The 6,712-nt window shown below is 35.4% G+C and overlaps 2 long non-coding RNA genes across 3 annotated transcripts; both read right to left on the bottom strand.

Annotated features, from left to right (window-relative positions):
* Nucleotides 1-305: 305 nt before the first annotated feature.
* Nucleotides 306-1,197, bottom strand: LOC114544121. 2 transcript variants are annotated; one of them, XR_003690298.1, is made up of 4 exons: nt 1,160-1,197; nt 940-1,039; nt 753-809; nt 306-343 (listed from the first exon to the last, which is right to left on the bottom strand). It is a non-coding gene; the product is annotated as an uncharacterized LOC114544121 (long non-coding RNA). The 2 variants fall into 2 exon arrangements; XR_003690297.1 differs by having other exon boundaries at nt 940-1,044; nt 1,160-1,192.
* A 121-nt stretch (nt 1,198-1,318) lies between these two features.
* Nucleotides 1,319-2,054, bottom strand: LOC114544120. Its single transcript, XR_003690296.1, has 3 exons — nt 1,957-2,054; nt 1,644-1,751; nt 1,319-1,363 (listed from the first exon to the last, which is right to left on the bottom strand). It is a non-coding gene; the product is annotated as an uncharacterized LOC114544120 (long non-coding RNA).
* Between the last annotated feature and the right edge of the window lie 4,658 nt (nt 2,055-6,712).

Raw genomic sequence — 6,712 nt, 5'->3', positions numbered from 1 at the left:
TGCCAACAATAAAGATTATAAATTACTTATGGAGTATGCTTGTTAGTCTCAATTGAACTATTTACAGATGGCTAGTATATAGAGGATTATAAAATCACAAGTTTTAAGATGAATCTAAGAATGTTGCTAAAATACAACTCAGGTCCTCCGGATGGAATCGAGGCTATACATCTGCAACAATTTGTTAATTTATCACACTAATTCGCACCTGTTCAGTAGCGAACGTCTATCAGTGCTTTGCGTAATCATGGCCATGCGTAAGCGTTTTGGTAGAGCGCCCTTGGCAAGCGCCAAATCTTGTATTTTTGCCGCGGTTTCTTCATCAGCTTCCTAAAGTGAAGTTCTAAATAAATATCAACAGATGATTTTAGGCACTTCACACGGTGCAGGAATATTCTAGAGGTTTTAAAGGGTCTTAATTTCGTGTGGTATTATACACACTTCAAATTCAAGCCAGGAACAGTTGATGGAAAAATTAGTCAACTATACGTTCTCAGTGACAAGAGCATTGCACCGGCATCGCAAAAGCGATTCCTGCCGGAGGATCTATAGTTGACTCATTTTTCCATCAACTGTTCCTGGCTTGAATTGAAGTGTGTATAATACTTCTCAAAATTAAGACGCTTTAAAACCTCTTAAATATCAACTGAACTAATATGTACATTCATCAGAGCTAAAAAAGGGCAGAGCATTATAAATGACGTTCGTCAAAAGCAGAAAACTGAATGGATCAATGAATGAATAAAACGTACCTCGATTATCGCCTTCAGAACCATACCAGCACCTTTCAAAATTGTTGTCGACGGATGCTGAAATTGTTGAGGAACGAATTCAAAACCGCGATTGGTAAGAACTATTAGCGGGGCAATAGTAAAACATACATAAGCGAAGAAATGGTAAAATTGGTACTTATTTATTGCAGTTTTATCGTAAACCTACCTGGAACAATCGATAAATGCAATGACCGATTTCTAGACACACAAATAACAGACTTCATGAGTTGCTCCCATGCATAGGTCAAGCTAGTGGTCGTGGTAGACTTCACTAAAAATGTAAAGAGAGAAAGGCAATTTAATCAACTCTCAACGTCAGTCAAAGAGCTATAAACTACTAAGAAGGCAAGTTGAATGAAAACTCCTCAAATCTCTTTGTAGCATACCTGCAACTTTCTCCAGTAATTTCCCAAACTGTTCATCGTCTGTTGTCTCACTAAGAGGAATATGCAATAGTCGATTTATTATAACAGACCACATGATTGATTCAAAATATTAGAAGCAATCACACCTTACTATTAGTTTAACATGAATGTCCAACTTCACCCCCCACATTATTTTGATATATTGCAAAGCAACTTGAACTTCACCTATAAGGAGGACACAGAGCAAACGTCAAAAAATCAAGCAATCCACTTATACCTAAACCCCAGTGGAACGATTCTAGAACAAAAGTTTTCATGGTTAATCTATTTCCTGTGTTAATTAGAAAGGTAGTCCAAATTACAAAGGCAGTTGCTACAAATCACTTGCTGAGTTTTGCAAGGGAATTTCTCTTCCAAAACAAGGCTATATACATACAAGAGGGATTGAAAAATAAAATGAATTGGTTCAGCATAGATTATAGGCAACCAAAACCACACATCTTACCACATTTATCGTGAGAATTCCTAACAAACTGCTTGGAAATTTTTCACAGGATAACAGAGAGCTTTTGTTTACCTGTTCTTGTCGAATGTCATAGTTATCGTGCCTTAGCTATAAAAACAACAGAATTGGTTTCGATAAAATTGGATCCTGTTAACACGCAAATTTCAAAGTTGGCTGAGTTTACGTATTTCGTTTCTTGCATCTATTTAGCTCGGAAATTTCGCCGCTATATTCTGAACGAAATACTCTTTTTTAAATTTAAATATGTCCGGTCTGACCATTTTGGCCACTTAGAGAAAAGCCCTGTCTTTACCTGCCATAGAGCACGCACAACATGTCGACAGCGGCGTGAGTCACGGCTTCATTATTCCTCTTCAAAGCTTTCACAGTTTTCACACCAACCTTCTCACGGAAGTGAACTGGTTGAGTAAACAGCATGTGTTGCAGTTAAAGATAAACGTTTCTCGCCTAGTGAGCGTTGTGAAAGCGCGAAACCTGCTTTCGATCGAACCCAACTTCTCAAATCGTGAAACAGTGCTTCGAGATCTTTATCTCATATTTTGTTTTGGTCTCCTGCAAATAGACGAAACTTTTTAACTATTTTATGTATATATAGGGAACACCTGTGAAGGTAATAGCAGTCAGAATATGTATATTTTACGGTTGAACATTAAATAAATTTATTGGCAAAGATATACAATACCTTCGTGAGCAATGAGCATTGTGATGGCATTAATGATAAGTCTTTCTTTATTCCCCGAGAAAAGTCCTACAAAATATTTAAAATCGTTTGAAATATATATTGGAGTTTAAAAGACTTAATATTCCAGCTGTACTTCTGGCGAGAAAATTTCAAAACTACCATTTCATGGATTCGGACCCAGTCAACTCTGCAACCAGAGTTACCGCAGCCTAGTCCCTAGGCCTCTTAACGTTCCTTATACGCGGCGAGGCGGGAACTGAGAGGCCTAGAACAAAATGTTTTGTATTTTGGCTAATGTGGGGACTTTTTGTCCCCATTTTCTGTATTGAGGTCAGTTTACGATCTACGACGCGGTTAACTGGCCTTGTTCGACGTCGTTAGTCAAATATTTGCTTGAAATAAGCTACAGGATATTAATTATACTGCCAGGAGTCGAAATATTCATACAAACGTTTCAATGTCGTTCGCTGTCAACGCTATCGACTATCAAGAAAACTCGAGTCCGTACGTACATGTTTATGATTATAATAAACTTCTATCCACCCATTTAAATTATTCTCGCTTCCTTTATAACGGTTACTGTTGTAAATTGCAAACATTTACTTTAAAAACAATTCTAATTTCAAGTTCACAACATTAAATGGGCCGTTAAGATTAAAAATATTTTGTGTTAGGCCTCTCGTGCGCGTTTCATTCGGTGACGTGACGGAAATATAAAACACGCGCAATGAGAGGCCTGGGACTAGGCTGGAGTTACGGTGGTTTTTAGGAGTACTATTAGTGTTTTGTCTACATTTGTGTACAGAACAGTAGCAGGTTAGGGTATTTTTATTAAAACCATACCTTTGCCTATACTGGATAAACCAGTTTAAATGTACCGTGTTGTTTGCAGACGTTTTAAACCCTGCTAAATGTTTTCAATTAGAAGCCGAAATGGGCAAATGTTTTCATTTGGCGTAACTATGCAGCCTAGCAATCGCTTAGTTTACACTAAAGGCTGCTTTCTACTTACGCGTTTTTTATACGCATGTACACATACGGAGAATTTAAATGCTTTTAAATTTTTATTAATTAACGTGCATCTACAATCATGTGCAAAAATTATGAACTTTACGTATCTTAATCACATTTTTTTTCATTTTGACAACTATTATGTCACGAATTTTGTTAAACTATTTACTATCCCCCCCTTCCCCCATTGACAATGTTGAGAGTGATATTTTCGGCAAATCAAATGGCTTGGTATCATAGAAACAACATTGTTTTGGGGGAGAGGGGGTAGATACTAGGTGTCATGACCGTGTCCCAATAATTTTTGCACATGATTGTAGGTCGATTTATTCACTTAGTCCTTTCAAAGGTAGCATGAACAAGGATTTAGATTTTTACGTGCGTGTACGTGCGTATAAAAAACACGTGAGTGGAAAACAGCCTTAATCCAGATTTTGACAGAACATTAAAACTCAATAAAAAGGCAATAATATTCTCTACACAGGATTTTGTCTGCAGAAAAGTACAAGATAAGAAGTTGTCAACTTACGTCTTGGGTGACTGCATGAAGTAGACCGCAGTAGGAAAATTGCAGTTAAATCTGTACACAGCCTCGGTTAAATTTCCTGCAAGGAACCAGTCATAAGACAATATAAGCTTTTGGAGATATTTCAAAAATTTAAAGTGAAATAAAAAGAGAAATATTTCACCTGGAGACGCAGCAGGAATTTAAATTACTGCTTTCTACTTCTTCGTCAACAACATTATACAATGGACCCCAACGATAACCTTGAAAAATATATCATCTTAAAAAAAAATTCTCTTTTTGCTGTATGTAATGTATTGAACTGGCTAATAGGAATAATGCTATTGCCTGATACCTGACGAGAAGTGTAATTGTTGGTGTGTTATATGAGATCACATACGTCAGCAGGAGAATGAAATGAGGGATCGTATTTAGGGTAATCATAGCAGTACAAGATTTTCATCAGGAAAATTTTGACCATAATTTTCGCTCAATCATCTATGAATAAGCGTACAGTACTTTTCTTCGTTGGGGTCGTTTTTACGCAAACATCTCCGTTTCAACTGGCTCTAACACCGTCTAGCAAACCAGCCAATAATGTATCCCAGATTGAGTGAAATACAAACATTCAAAACAAGAAATATTTTTTATAGCTTCATACAAAATTTGCTTTCTTACACTACCTGTCAGGAGACGAGTAATTTCTCAGCCGACCGCTTGTGTATTCCGCCCCAACAACTGAGGATGGTTTCGATAGCAAATTTTGAAAATATCTGACAGCAAAAGAAGTTTGAAAACTATAATATTCTATACGGTATATACGGTAAATTCTGGAAAGTAACTACAAAAATAAAAGTATTTTAACTCGGCTGGATACTTTTTTGCAATTGGACATGTTCAAAATGGAAACGTGAAATAAAAAGGACGATAAAAGCAGTAAACGTGAATCCAGGTCAGAAGACATGGAGTGTTTGGAGTGTTTGGAGTGTTTTTTTTCAAGGTCAGACATGAACAATTACTGGAACTGACATGGAATGTCGCATGACTTAATGAGCTAAGGGGATGAAGGGTGACGATATTGTACGTCGCGGGATCTCTTTCCAAAAGACACCTTTCTAAGAAACACAGCGTTCTTTGAACAGGATCCTAAATTTGACAGTGTCAAAACGATTTTAAAATGAGAAAAAGGATAGACTCTTAGAAAAATTTTATTAACAACATAACTCACTTTAATCCGAGGAGTTTCTTTATAGACGCTGAATTCTGACATTGATGTGATATGTTCGTCATCACTGAGACGAAAAATTTGTCATTTACTGTCATATCTCACATTCTTTACACAGGACAAACGAAATACTGTCTTAACAATATATCATTCAACTGTATTTTCCAAATTTGTTTTAAAAAACGACTCCACTTTGATGGAACTTTTCTTCTGCCTAAAACTGAGGCAAAAGAAATAACAAATACAGCTCAAAGTAAATTACAGACCTGGAAAGAATTTTGTCAAAAACGGTTAAAACGTAAATAAAGTAACCTGAATGTAAGTCATTTTGTCATTTACTTAAAATTTGTTTACTTAAGATGTTCACATACTTTATCATAACACCAACATTATTGAAAGAAGATTCCATCATCTTTTTCAGCAATTCCTCTCTCCTCTCTGATGTGAAAAGATGCTGGAAAACAAAAGCAAAATGGTGCACAAAATGTAAAACTTCAATTTACAGAAATAACCGGTATCTTATCCTTTTGTTATTATATGGCTGGTACTAGCAGCATCTGGTACATACCATTGTTCTAAAACCACCACAGACAACAAATCCCTTAGGATAATCTGAGACCTAAGGATAGAAATGGAATGAAAGCCTGAGTTGAATTATTCAAATCACAAATATTCAAATGTCTGGCAATATCAAGTATATATATATATATATATATATATATAATATATATATATATATATATATATATATATATATATATATATATATATATATATATATATATATATATATATATATATATATATTATATATATATATATATATATTATAATATATTATATATATTATATAATATATATAAATGAACACACAGGTAAGTTATGAAGAAACTTGAAAACAATAATAGTACCTCTAACGTCATGGAACCTTTCGTTCTCCAATGTTATTTATATCCACTAATCTTCTGCACAAAAATATAGCATATGTTGATGTGGAAATATTTGGAAGCATTAGCTTTAGCTAGCTTATCACTTTATAAAGAACCCACTTATTAAATTAAAAATGGAACATGGGCCTAATTTTTGAAAGAGAGAGGAGGGGGGGGCATTGATACCATGATGAATTACGATTTGAATTCATTGTGAATAGTTTCATTTTATACAACTGGAACGATAAGTCCTGACAAAAATCCCTATCTAGCTTGAAGCCAAAATAGTTCCCCGTACTAATCCTAATGCAGCCTCTTTGATGTCTTTCTACGCTGTTTCATCCTGAGGCTGCAGCAACAAAGGCAGTCTACAGTGATTAGATGTAATTATATGTCTCTAGATGTTCCTACAAATACCTTGCAGTCTCTATAATTACCTTACATGTTCTTTACACGACGGCTTAACGTATCGCTTGAGAGGATCTACTGGACAGTGGCAATCTGGAATTGATAAATGAAATATATATCCTTTTACTTCACTGATGCGTTTGCATTCACGACTCCCGTGTAAAACGATCCAATTCGCGGGTATATGGTTGGGTTCAGGTCAGGAAGCTTTCACTGATAAGAGAGAGTTTTTTATTGAAGTACAGTATCAGCTCATCACTAATGAAGAGGCAAATTGGAGTGGAGAAA

This window comes from Dendronephthya gigantea, unplaced genomic scaffold, assembly GCF_004324835.1.
Source record: "Dendronephthya gigantea isolate DGI-Jeju-01 unplaced genomic scaffold, DenGig_1.0 000654F, whole genome shotgun sequence".
Lineage (NCBI taxonomy): Eukaryota > Metazoa > Cnidaria > Anthozoa > Malacalcyonacea > Nephtheidae > Dendronephthya > Dendronephthya gigantea.
The sequence above is the reverse complement of the archived record's forward strand: the minus strand, read 5'-3'. Positions and strand labels throughout refer to the sequence as shown.